Genomic DNA, 11929 nt, shown 5'->3' with positions numbered 1-11929 from the left:
GTCTGCTTAGTGGAAGACAGCTGGAGCCTCACATCTGTTTCTTCATTCAATCCATTGTGTTTTGATTCAAGTATATGAAGAAAACCCAGATTCATACAGGTATGTGGTTGAAAACGAGGGAACTGCATAGGTCCCTGGACAGGGTCTCAGGGATTTCCAGGGTTCCCCAGACCACACTATGAGAACCGTTGCTCTAGGCAGCATTGCTGCTGCCCACAGCATGTCCAAGATGGAATTGAAAAGATAATCATGGGTACTGTCAGCATAGCTACCATTATCTCCATTTTACAAGTGAGGAAGTTGCGGCTAAGTGTTTAGCCCAAGTAGAACAGCTACTACTTCACTATTCAGAGAGTCAAACCAACCGTGTGATTGGAAGGTTGGAACTTTCAGTCTTAACCTCCTGACCTCTGGGGAGGGGAAAGGGACTGGAGATTGAATTCAGTCACCAGTGGCCAATGGCTTAATCAGTCATGCCTTTGTGATGAAGCTTTCATAAAAACCCCAAAAGGACTTAGGGGCAGGGTTTGGAGAGCTTCCAGGATGGTGAACACGTGGAGATTTGGGGAGAGTGGCACACCCAGAGAGAACATGAAAGCTTTACACCCTTTTCCCATACCTTGCCCTATGCACCTCCTCCATCTGGTGGTTCCTGAGTTATACTCGTTTATAAATTGGTAATCTAGTAAGTGGAATGTTTTGAGTTCTGTGAGTTTCTCTAGCACATTAATCAAACCCAAGAAGGGGGTTGTTGCAACATCCAATCTGTAGCCAGTCAGTCAGAAGCATAGGTAACAACTTGGGCTTGTGATTGGCGTCTGAAGTTGGAGGGGGCAGTCTTGTGGGACTGAGCCCTTAACCTGTGAGATCTAACACTATCTCCAAGTAGTTAATGTCAGAATTGAGTTGACTGTAGAACACCCAACTGGTACTAAAGACTTGCTTGGTGGTGAGGAAAAAACCCACATGTTGGAACTGGGAGCAGGATCTTACTTCTGAATGAGTCTGTCTAGATCACTGGGGACTGGGAAGCTGCTGATGCAGCTGTGACCCCACAGATACAGTGCCCCTAGATCCATACCTGATGTACTACTAGGATTGAATATGTAAACTATACCACATTTGGGCAGTCCTTTCTTGAAATGTTTAACATTTATTAGTACAACTTGAGTTTTTAAAAATGAAAGTAGCCTAGGTGTCCTCAACCCACATGTGTTCTTTCTGTAGTCTGTTATTCCACTATTTTCTCCCTCTGGCTTCCCAAAACTCATTCCTTCCAACTCCTCTGTACCCACCTGGTGCTCTGGTCCCTCTGGTTCTGTCTTTCCCAGGGGCAGAGGGAGACTGCTCCCCACCCTCTATAATGAGGCCACCCACCCTAGATCTCTATCATAAGGATAATAGTCCCTTACCTTTGATAACAATTTTCTGCTTTACAAAACACTTTCAGACCATTATCTCACTTAAGCTGAGCCACAGCCCTGTGATGGAGGCAAGCTGCATATTATTCTTATCTATATTCTACAAGTAAAGAAACTGAGGTTCAAAGAGGTTATGACTTCTATGAGGTTGTACAACCAGGACCCATAGAGCTGGGACTAGCGCTCAGGTTTCTGGCTGGCCATCCTATGCACTTTCCCCTGTACCTGCTGGCCTTCTGCGTTATACAGAGGGCAAGGCGCCCCATGGGCACCCACCCTTTATCATCACATCTGTTGAATTCATTGGAGGATGAGCAGCGTCCATTTCCTGAGCTCCTGAAACACAAGAAACAGAATATGTTCAAAAGCGATGATAATTATAGATAACTTTTGTATGTATCTAGGCTGAGTCAGGTAGTGTACTGGGCCTTCTAGAGATCTTATCTCCAGTACACCCAACTGACATAAAAAGGTAGGTATTATTATGACTATTTACAGATAAGGAAGCAGCCTCACAGAAGCTAGCTTGCCCAAGGGCACCTGCTATAACTCTAGAATTTCTCTAGCTTCTCACCATGGTTGGGAACAGTCCACTGTGCACAGGCTTTGACATCAGACTTGGTTCAAATGTTAGTTTTGCCACCTGCCTGCTGTATGATCATGAGCTCTGAACCTGTTCCTTCATCTGAAAAATAAGAGGAGCGCTCTTCTGAAGACTAAATGTCAGGCCCAGCCAAGGTCTGGCTAATGGGAATGGTGGTTAGGCACCAGTCAGATCCAAGAGAATGCCAGGGGCCATGAGGCTGGGAGAAGAGGGGCAGGCAGGAAAATAGCATGTGTGCCAGAGGGGACGTACTTCAGGCTCAATATTTCCTCCTTTGGAAGTCTTGTCAGGTGATGCCAACAAAAGCCTGCAGTTGCAGATTTCAGAAAATGGGGTATGGTTTTTTCAAAGTTATTTAGACATAATAAAGTCCTCCATTGAAGCCAATTTATTGTCTGCCTGTTTACTACAATTCAACACCGTAGTTCCTTTCTCTCTCTCCATCCCCATATTTAGTACACTATTCTTCATGGTACAACCTTCCCTCTATTACCCTTGGCCTGCAAGGTAAAAAGTGGGCAGAACGCTTAATGTCACGACACATTAGGTGGTCTGTGCTGGTTTTGAGAGCTTGAGCTCCAACCAGAGAGAGCACTTTTGAAATGGAAATACACTGTCATCCTAACAGTGAGTGGTGTACTGTGCCCTGTGCCAGCCATAACCCAGAGGTAAGGCACACAGTCTCCAGAGCCTGGGAGCCCTGGGTGGGTGCTCGCCAAGTTGAGGCCCTCTGCCCCTGGGGAGCTTCTACCCACTCTTGGGTGGAGCTGAAAGTTTTCAAAGGGAATCCTTTTAAGATGACTGAGTGAGCCCTATTGGCTTCAAGGTAGAAGACTCTGACTCAATTGCTGGAAATCCCATTCTCTGTGCAGGCTCTGAACAAGCTACCTGGCCTCTTTCTCTCCACCAATTCATTCAGAACTATTTGCTCAGCTCCTCATGTGGCCCTGGGTCTAGATTAAGGGGTGAACCAGGGCAGACCTTGTGGAGCTTCCACCTAGCCATGGGGTTCACCTTGCCTTTGTGACAACTCCTTGCATCCAGTTCTTTGCCTGGATTTGGATGGGTTTATTCATCTATCCACACTGAATTAGGCTCAGAAGCCCTGGGGTAGCAATGACTGGTGGTGTGTATTGGATTGTGTCTCCACCCTGTCTTCCATGGCTCCTCACTACTCCCAGAATCTTGAATAAGGCCCTCCCTGCTCTGGACTCATCTCCTACCTTTCTTCTCTCACTTTCTATGCTCCTGTTCCTCCAGTGGACCATGTTCCTTCCCATCACAAGGACTTTGCATATGCTGGTCCCTTCGCCTGGTTGTTCTCTGTGGTGACTTGACATTAAGGTGACAACTCCCGCTCCCCCATGATCCTTACTTCCAGTGTTCACATCTTTCAGTATAGGTGGGAACTGTGACTTGCTTCTAACCAATAGAATATGGCAAACATGACAGAATGTCGCTCCTGGGATTATGTTAGGTAAGACTCCATCTTACTAACAACAGACTCACTCAAGGCAGAGTCCCTCTCCCTCTCTCTCTCTCTCTCTGTCTCTCTCTCTTTCTCCATCTCTCCTTCTCTCATTTTCTTCCCTCTCTCCCTCCTTCTGGCTTTGAAAACCAAGCTTTCATGAGTCCTGCAGTCACAAGGAAATGAACTCTCTCACAAACCTGAGTGAGCCTGGAAGTGAACTCTTCCCCAGTTGCCTAGTCAGGCCTTCTTGGGAGAGTGTAGCCCTGCTTCACACCTTGGTTGCACCCTTGTAGAGCACCCTGCTAAGTCGTGCTGGACCCCTGACCCATGAAAACTGTGAGACAATAAAGGTATTATTTTAAGTCGCTAAGTTTGTTGTTTAAAAAACAAAAACCTGTAAATTTGTTACTATTTTCTATATACATCATAGAAAACTACTATATTTCCTGATATCCACCTAGTTGACTCCTCATCCCTTATCATTCCCATTCTATTCAAATGAATTTTCTTGGGGCAGCATTCCCTACCCTCTCTGCCAAGGACCAATTTTCTCATTAGAGGCTCTCATGCCATTATGTGACTCACCTCCGCACAACCTGTATAGTCATAATTGTATGATTATTTAATTAATACCCACCCCTCCGTTAGACTATTAAGTGCCATGAAAGCAGCCTGTCATGGTCTCTGTTTCTCCTCAGGGACTAGCACAGTGCCTGGCACACGTAGGTGCTCAGTAAGTATCTGTTGCATAAATGAATGACTGGTAGGACATTCAGAGTTAGGAGGAACGCAGAGATAGACAGGGGCTGGATTGTTCAGTAGTTAGAGGCTAAAATGACTCGATGGAGTGTTCAGTAGTTAGAGGCTAAAATGACTCGATGGAGTCTCACATTTATTGTGACATATCCAGACAACTGAAGCCAAAGGTGTATTTGGGGGCCATCCTTGATGAGACCATCTGTGTCTATACAGTAGTCACAGTGGGGCCAGCCCAGCTCTTGGCATGAGTGTGTTTCTTTTGGAAAGAGAAGCTCAACTCCTTCCTCCTTCTAGAAGAACTTCTCATATTTTGATCGCCAGGCAACTTTCTTAACAATATCCTGTCTGTGAGTTTTACCTTCCTGGTCAGAGGAGGGAAAATGAAAGGGAAGAAGGTAGGGATGTGGGAAGGTGGAGAGAGCTCCAGCTTGACAGTTTCAGTAAGGCCCACAAAATGCCAAATAACTTGCCCCTGTAATCAAAAGGTGAGTATGTGGGTGTGAGGTACTGAATTGTATACCCCCAAAATTCATCTGTTAAGTCCCTAACCCCCAATGTGACTATATGTGGAGATGGGACTATAAGGAGGTTATTAAGGTTAAAAGAGGTCATCCCATAGGGCTGGTGCCTTTATAAGAGGAAGAGATGCCAAAGCTCTCTCTCCACCATGTGAGGACATGGTGAGAATGTAGCCATCTGCATGCCAGGAGGAAAGACCTTACCAGAAAGCAAATCGACCAGGACCTTCATCTTGAACTTCCCAGCCTCTAGAACTATGAGCAAATAAATTTCTGTTGTTTAAGCTCCCCAGTCTATGGTAGTTTGTTGTGGTGGCCTGAGCAGATTAAAACATAGGGTTATCATGCTTCCTGAAGGAGTTGTTTACACTTGCTGATCAATCTCTCATTCTCATTCATTTACTTTTCAATCACTTTAGTTGGCCTCCATTGCACAGAAGCTGCTTTAATGTTCCATCCAGTGAACAAACTTTTAGGTGCTCATCTGTCTGTTCTCTTTTTCTTGACCCTTTCTCTTCCCTTGCATTTCTGGACACTGGTCTCTTCTGTGTCTCTTCGTCCCTTCCTGCCCTCTTGTCTGCTCGCTCAGGTGAAGCAAGCTGCCATGTTGAGGGAACCTCTATGGAAAGATCCACGTGGCAAAGAACCGAGGGAGCCTCCTGCCAACAAGTCCTTGTGAGGACTTGAGGTCTTAGTCCAATAGCCCAGGAGAACTGAATCCCGCTAGCAACCATGTGAGTGAAGTAAGAAGAGGATTCTTCCCAGCTACATCTTGAAAGACTCAGAATTATGGGACCCAGATAAGCCACGCCCAAGTTCTTGACCCATAGAAACCATAAGTGGTGTTGTTTTTAGCCACTGAGTTTTGAGTAATTTGTTATGCAGCAATAGATAATTAATACAGTTACTAAATTGACTTCTCCACCTGCCAATGGGTAATAACCTATAAATTGAAAAATCCTGACCTGGTTCTAGATGCAAGTCCTGTGCTGGGCATCAAAGGGAGATTTGAAGATGAATAAGACCTAGTCATTGCCTTCAAAGAGCTTTTAGTGTCTTTTGAAGATCTAGAAATTTAATAGGATGCATGTATATCTTGGAGAGGGTGTTCAGGCTGTTCAAAGGCAGTAGACGCAAATGAGCGGTTCCCTCAGGCTGAGATCCACCTTTGTGCTGAGCAATGAGATATCTTGATAGGGGAGTCCTTAAGGGGAAAACACAGGGTTCACAGGAGGACCCAAAGGGATTTTCACATCCAGAAAGGCTTAGAAGAGAGAGGAGGAGCCCAGGAAGAAGGGTCAGGGGAAGGATCAAAGTGGCCACAAATTGTATCTTATTTCCACTGTGGTTAATATGCAGGGGCGTGAGTAGGGGTGGGGGGTGGTTATGATGACAAGGGCTGTTGTGAGGATTGAATGAGTAACAGTGCTTGACACATACTAACTATGTATCGTTATTGTTGTTATGTTGTCGTCATCTGGTTCTGGCCCTAGCCCTGCTGATGAACAACTTTCAAATCACCAAACCTAACAACCCTTCTCAGTCGTTCCCCTCCTCACCTTCCAGCAGCATCTGGCTCTGCTGCCCAAATCTACCACTGAGGCTCTCTAGGCCCCTGCCTTCCGGAGCCAAGCCTGCCCTGACATCCTTGCCCAGCTGACTTCTCTCTCACCCCCAGGTCTCACCTTCAGATACCCCTTGAGTCTCCCACCTCAGACCTTGCCAGTTTCTCTTTCCTCCCTCCATTTCTCCCTCCCCAACCCTTCTTCTTTTTTCTTTCATCTTTCTTTGTCTTCTTCTTCTTGCATGTTTTCAAACAGAGCCTCTGATCTATGAGATCACAGCCTTGAGCTCCAGCTCTGGTTTCTCACTGGATGTTCAGACCTCTAATTCCAAGAATTTGTGGGATAGCTCCAAATGGATGTCCCCTAAACATCATTCCCAACATATCTTAAACCCTCCTCCTCTTTATTTATCCCCAGACCAGCATGTCCTCCTGCTAGCTTAGTCCCACACAACCAAGTCCCCCTGCCCCACACCTCACTCACATTTTTATCTCCCATTACATCAATTTCCAAGTCCTGCAGAGTCTGTCTTAGAGGTATCTCTAGAATCTGTCTTTTTTCTGTCCCTTCTACAACTACCTTAAGCCAGGCACTTATCTTCCTCACCAAGACTACTGAAGGACTTTCCTGTGGGTCCTTCCGTAGCTTAGTAATTATATTTGCAAGCTATGGAGTTAGGCCACCTGAGATTGAATTCCAGTTCTACCATTTAGTAGCTGTGTGAACTGCGACAAGCTCTTTACCTTCTCTATGCCTTAGTTTCCCCATCTTTAAGTGGGACTGCTAACAGAGGTGTGTGTGTGTGTGTGTGTGGTGGGTGGGTGGATGAGAGAGAGAGAGAGAGAGAGAGAGAGAGAGAGAGAGAGAGAGAGAGCGAAGATTGAATAGATAATATGAAGTGTCTGGTGGAAAAAGTGATAGTTATTTTAGGTATAAACTATTATTATCATTATTATTCCTCCAAATCATCATATGCTTCATTCCTTCCTCCGGGAGTGTTTCTCTAATCACATTACTCCCTGCTGAAAAGTTTTCAAAACTCTCCATTACCTCTGGGAGATCATTGCAGTTATGGTCCCAATATGTTTACTCCTTCCTGTGTTCACACCCTTGGTGGCCCTTTCATATTTACTCTAGGCTTGGCCATCTTTTGGCTAATGGGATAAGAGAAAATTTGTGTCACTAGCAGAGGCTTGAAAAGTGCTTTTGCTTTGAGTTTTGCTTTTTTAGCCTGGGCTGGACTCCTGGGTGATGAGAGACCACCTGGAGAAAAGACCTCAGTCTGTCCCCTCTGAGGCCCCTAAACCAACAGTTTGCCTACTGCCAGACACGAGCGAGGCTGTCCTAGACCATCCAGTCCCACCCAGGTGCCAACCTGATTGCAGGGATCAGCCAAGCCAGCTCAGACCAGAACTGCCCAGCTGACCTACAGAATCGTGAGGAATAATACACATTTGTTGTTAAAAGGCACTAAATTTCAGGACGGTTTATTGTAAAACAAAAACTAACTGAAACACCTTGCAAGTCAAATATCACCTTGTCATTCTGGCAGAGAAGGCTCTCACAATCAGCTCAATATACCTTTTCATCTCATTCCCACTGCTTCCTTATCCCCCAAGCCTCAGCCAAAGGTGAACACTTCTATTCCCAGGAATGCTGTATGCTTTCCGGCTTCTAAGCCTTTGCTCAAGCTGAGCCATTCTCCTCTGGGAATGGTCTCCCTTTCCCTATTCCTTTTCTACTTCACCCTTTTCTTGGCCTTCTATACCTATTGAAATTTAACCCGTCTTTTAAAATTTATTCAAGTATCATTTTTTTTGGTGGTGGTGGGCAAATTGGAAGTAATCTATCTTTGAAACTTTACTTGGTACTGCCCAACCTAGATTTCTTTTTGTTACAATTTGATGGGCTTTCCCAAGTTGGAAGCCGGTTTCCTGGTGGTCCAGGAGCACTGATGTGAGAGAGATATTCCCTTTTCAAATTTCCATCAATTACTTTTGAATGACCCACCCGAGGTGCTGGTGTGTCTTTACCATTTTACTCACATTTACTAGACGTCTTTTGTAACAAAGAGAATAGCTCCGGGAACGGGCCTTTAGCAAGCAACAGTAATTTGCTAGAATTTAATGACATTGTTTCATTTCCATTATATTTTTAATTCTTTTCTAGTTTTATTGAGATAGAAAAATGTAATAATTGACTTACTGTATTAATTTGTTTGTTTGTTTATCTCCCTCCCCTGCACCACACACACACCTACAGCACTCGGTCTTCCTAGGTGGTCTCCCATCCAAGTACTAACCAAGCCTGACCCTGCTCAGCTTCCGAGATCAGACAAGATCGGGCGTGTTCAGGGTGGCATGGCTGTAGACTGTATTTATTTTTAAGGTTACTTTTTTATCTATAGCAAGTGATACTAGTTTCCATTTGTAGTAATGACATGAAGTTTTCTTTTAAGATAAACACTTTTAAGTTAAAAAGTGAGTCAATTTAAAGGGAAAAGTAAATAATAGTATAGTGTGCTAGTAAACTGTCTCTCCAAGAAAAAAAAGTCCTGATTTGTAGTGTGTGCTGAGTTCCGTGGTGTAAGTTCTCCCACCATGGCTATTTCTAATAACCAAGGTGACTCTACTGAATGTAGAGTTGGGAAAAGATCTGCAAATGAACTCTATGAGCCTGTGTAAGTGACTCAGCCTCACCACTGGGTGGGGCTCAGATATAGCACATATCTGGAAGGAGGTGGCAATGGCTGAAGCTCATGAAACACTTTATTAAAGTCACTTTTTGTTTGACTCTTATTTTCCATAGCAAAATGCAAGGGTCTTGAGGGTACTGACTATTTCTTGCTTATCTTTGCAAACCCTGCAGTATTTGGATAGGGGCTCATGATGGGTACCTCTCACTAGGCTGAAATTTCTTCTGGAAGAGGGACTGAGTGAACTGCTCTTCTGCTGAAGATGACAGTGATTTGGAGTAATTCTGAGGTTCTGGCCATTGGTAAATCAGTTTTAGCAGAACCCTAGGTGTAGGACTCAGGATGATGGATATGGTTTGACTCACACATGTCAATGCGACTTCATGTTTTGTTTCTACCTAAATATACTTTTCCTTCAAGGGGTGTATGATAAGAACAAATATGAGAAGAAGAGAATGGAAAAGGAAAGATTTAAGACATTGTATTAGTTTTCTAGGGCTACTATAACCAAATACCACAAACTGGGTGGCTTATCAACAGAAATTTACCGTCTCATAGTTCTAGAGGCTGGAAGTTCAAAATCAAGGTATCAACAGGGTTGGTTCCTTCTGAGGTCTGAGAGAGAGGGGATCTGTTCCAAGCTTCAATCCTTGGCTTGTAGATGACCCTCTTCTCCCTGTGTCTCTTTATGTTATCTTCCCTTTATGCATTTTTGTGTCCAAATTTTCCCTCTATATAAGTACGCCAGTCGTGATATTGAGTCTAGTAATTTTTAGATGGGAAGTGGTCCCCATCAGGGCTGTCATTCATCAGAGTCGAGCTACTGGAACGGTCCATAGGATAGTGTCCCTTCCGCAAGTGCCCTGAGAATTTATCCTCAGCAAGGGGTCAACCCTCCTGGAAACAGCAGATAACAATTTTGTCATTGCACAAGAGGTTTCCTAACTGATAGGCAGTTTATAAGTTTTCAGCCATCAACAGGGGCTGCATTCAAGCCCTGGCAAACATCTGAGCCTCTCTCTGTTTGTAGATGAAGGGTATATGGCTTTCAGCTCAGATGACCAGGCTTGGACCAAGGTCCTACGGGGCCCAGGCCTCCAAAACTGCTCTGGATCTCTCTGGAGGAGACTGTTTGGGGCCAGCTGAACTTTACTGAGAAGACTTTTGCACAGCCCTATCTTTCTGAGCCCCTCCTTTGTTATTCTGAAACTGAAGGTGGCAATGGATATTTTGTGAGTGAGAGATAAAATTTTGCCAGTTGGTTGTAGTCAATGAGACCTGTAAACATTTGCTGAGCACCCATTATGTGCTAGGTATTGCAGCAATATTTATTGGGCACTGCAGTAGATCGCAAAATGAGCTGCAGTTCTCAACCCATCCTTGGATCCATGTCCCTTGGATCCATGTCCCTTGCAGTGTGACTTTGCTGTTCCTGCCATCAGAGGATAGAGTCTATTTCCCCACCCTTGGCCCTGGGTTGGACTTGTGACATGGTTTGGTCAATACAACTATGGAAGTAACGTAGTGCCAGTTTCGGGCCTAGACCTCGAGAGACCTTGCCTGATTTCACTCTTGCTCTTAGAACCCTGCAGCTCCATGTGAGTCAGCTAGGCTAGACTTCTGGTGGCCCAGTCACCTCAGTCAATGGCTAGTTACCACCTCCCCCACTCCCCAAAGCAGAGGCCTCTGGCTGCCTAGCCACTGACCCCAGATACATGAAATAGTCCAGCTGAGACCAGAAGAACTGCCCAACTGGACCCAACCTAAAATGCTGATCCATAAAATCATGAACTAAATAATTATTGTTTTAAGCCACTTGTAAGTTTTGGGGTGTTTTATTATGCAGAAATAAAAGTGCTGACTTATATAGGCACTTACCATGTGTCAGGTTCTGGTCTATTTGAAATCAGGAAGTTTGGGGAGAAAAGACTTGTGCAGAGATGGCATAATAATAGGCATGATGAAGTAAGTGTCCTGGAGAAGCAAACACACTAAGAATAGAAGAGGTGGCATTTGAACTGGGGAGGAGTCTTGTCCGTGTGCAGTTGGAGGATCCAGGAGGAAATTCCTGGGAGAGTAAGATAAGGTGTGAATTTGGGATACCCCAAGCTGGGGTCATCAGTCAGTGATATTTACTGGGCCCTTACTATGTGCATGGAAGCACTGTCCTGGCTATCTCAGGTTGTGTATGGCCTAGCAGGGGAGAAAGAAGACATTCACTTGTGGAAATCAGCCAGAAATGTGAGGCTGGTTTTAAGTGAAACAAGTAGCAGGGGCTGCTTTGTCCAGAGTAATAAAGATCTTGGCTTGGGTATGACAAGACCTGATCCATTCGTTATTTATATCTGGTACCTGGCATACCTGTGGCAGGGATACAGTGATGAGGCTGGAGAAAGGAGTCAGAAAACATGGCTTTTCTGGCATCCTCATGAGTGGTAGCCTCTCGAGGGCATGGTCTGTGTCTAATTCATTTTGGTATACTCCAAGACCTCCTGGCCTTGCCTATAATAAGCATTCAGTTTTGAAAGTCTTTCTTTGGAGATGTTTCTAATTCCCTTTCCTTGAGTCCTACTCTACCATTGTATTAGTTTTCTAGGGTTATCGTAACAGCTGAGTGGCTTAAAACAAGAGAAATGTATTCCTTCACAGTTCTAGATGTCAGAAATCAAGGTGTCAGCAGAGTTGGTTCCTTTTTGGATGCTTTGAGGTGGAATCCTTCCCTTGCCTCTTCCTAGCATGTGGTCCTTGCCCACAATCCTTGGGGGTCCTTGGCTTGTAGATGCATCACTCCAATCTCTGCCTCCATTGTTACATGGTGTGTCCCAGTGTGTCTATGTCTCTTCTCTTCTCAGTCACACCCTACGCCATATGACCTTATTATATCTGCAATGATCCT

The 11929-nt window shown here is 44.8% G+C and overlaps 1 protein-coding gene and 1 pseudogene across 1 annotated transcript in view; one reads left to right on the top strand and one right to left on the bottom strand.

Annotated features, from left to right (window-relative positions):
• Positions 1-11929, top strand: part of LRRC20 (leucine rich repeat containing 20) — a 90096-nt gene that overhangs the window by 4732 nt on the left and 73435 nt on the right. The gene's annotated exons all lie outside the window — the stretch shown is intronic.
• LOC120609855 (uncharacterized) lies at positions 8592-8710 on the bottom strand (annotated as a pseudogene).

This window comes from Pteropus medius, unplaced genomic scaffold (genome assembly GCF_902729225.1).
Source record: "Pteropus medius unplaced genomic scaffold, Ma_sr-lr_union100, whole genome shotgun sequence".
Classification (NCBI taxonomy): Eukaryota; Metazoa; Chordata; class Mammalia; order Chiroptera; family Pteropodidae; genus Pteropus; species Pteropus medius.
Note: the sequence above shows the minus strand (reverse complement) of the source record. Positions and strands in the feature narration are given on the sequence as shown.